This window comes from Littorina saxatilis, unplaced genomic scaffold, assembly GCF_037325665.1.
Source record: "Littorina saxatilis isolate snail1 unplaced genomic scaffold, US_GU_Lsax_2.0 scaffold_132, whole genome shotgun sequence".
Taxonomy (NCBI): Eukaryota; Metazoa; Mollusca; class Gastropoda; order Littorinimorpha; family Littorinidae; genus Littorina; species Littorina saxatilis.
This window is the reverse complement of record NW_027128080.1, coordinates 224,805-226,236: the sequence shown is the minus strand read 5'-3', so window position 1 is coordinate 226,236 and position 1,432 is coordinate 224,805. Positions and strand designations below refer to the sequence as shown.

At 45.1% G+C, this 1,432-nt stretch overlaps 1 long non-coding RNA gene across 1 annotated transcript in view; it reads left to right on the top strand.

The window, feature by feature from the left end:
• Nucleotides 1-690, top strand: part of LOC138956449 (uncharacterized) — a 2,888-nt gene extending 2,198 nt beyond the window's left edge. The window contains exons 3-5 of the long non-coding RNA XR_011452657.1: nucleotides 1-24; nucleotides 205-282; nucleotides 509-690. The exon at nucleotides 1-24 is cut by the window's left edge and continues 60 nt beyond it. This is a non-coding gene — a long non-coding RNA (uncharacterized lncRNA). The remainder of the gene's footprint in view (nucleotides 25-204; nucleotides 283-508) is intronic.
• The last annotated feature ends 742 nt before the right edge of the window (nucleotides 691-1,432 follow it).

The window sequence follows — 1,432 nt, the reverse complement described above, 5'->3', positions numbered from 1 at the left end:
AAGCGTCGGCGTCATCCGACACTTGTAAGTTGTATCGGTGTGATGTACACACACACACACACACACACACACACACACACACACACACCCTTACATCCTATTTAAAAATGTTTCCGTTTTTTGTTGCGATACAATTATATGCACTACTTAAAATACGTGGACTAAGTCCTTGAATACACTAAAGCATTATTTGACTGATTCCAGGTCCGTCCGCCCACTGACTCACCCGGCTCCAGCCCGGAACCAGGCCCGACAGGACGGCCAACTCACTGCAACGATCCCGTGAGTGTGATTCTATTTTCTCTCATTTAACCATGAATTGAACAATATGCAAAGCGAGGTGCACGAGAGGTGAATACAGATAAATGTTAGTCACTTTACACATTTCAAGCTTTCCAGAGTTTAATGAACGATGTCATATTATTTATCATTGTGTCATATTTCATGTATGATAGTGCGATACACAATGACTGTCACTCATGCCATTTCAAATGTCAATTTTGTACAGCTGGACGATTTCCATCCGCTCAGGAGAAACCATCGGCGTCCACCAGCTCGCCGCCAACGGAGGGCCGCAAGTGGACGGCAGACACAAAAATTCCCTGCCGGTTGGCAGCCACTTGACGGCTGTCAGACGGATTCTGATTTCGCCTAAAGAGACAGAGCAGTGTACATAATGTACATAGTTTTAAAGGTAACATGTTTTTCTGTGTCTCTCTCTCTCTCCACTGACATCAGTGTTATATCTCGAAGTTAGTAAAAAGAACGACACCCAAAAAATATTTTTTTAAAAAAAGAGACGGGACTGGTCACCCAAAATGCTCCAAATGTGCGGTACTCACGTGCTTGTACCGTGTCAGATCAGTCCATGAATCGTTTCACCTGAATGGGCACGTCCGTCATATATAAAGTACATGTCACTAGCCAGTGGTCACACATAGCCATGAACAGCAGCAGTGCTCCCGTGAGCAGAACCCGGAAAATTTACGTTCTCTGGACAGACATCCAGGATATAGTTGTTCCAGCTTCCAGGTGGCCACACACCATTCGACGGTTATTTTGGACCCCAAATTTGGTCCATTTTGAACGACTTATAGCCTCAGCTTTTGTTTACACAAACGGGCTTAACCCTATCGTGTTTTTGGACTGGGCAAATTTGATGGGCTTGTGCCGGGACAGGGCCGCCCATAATCATTTTCAGGCGCTGTTTCGCTATTTTGAGAACGGCCATTACGGACGCGCCTTGTATGCATTCAACGTTACTTCTGGCAGGTATAATTACCTGGACGGAACAGTCCGTCAGTACACCCACAGATCGCGACGGTCATAATGTACGTAATTGAAAATCTATGTATTACTTGTTGTTGTTTGTGTACGGGTTTTGGACAACCGAAACGCGAGAGACGTTCTTTCGACCGGTGAAATGATATGA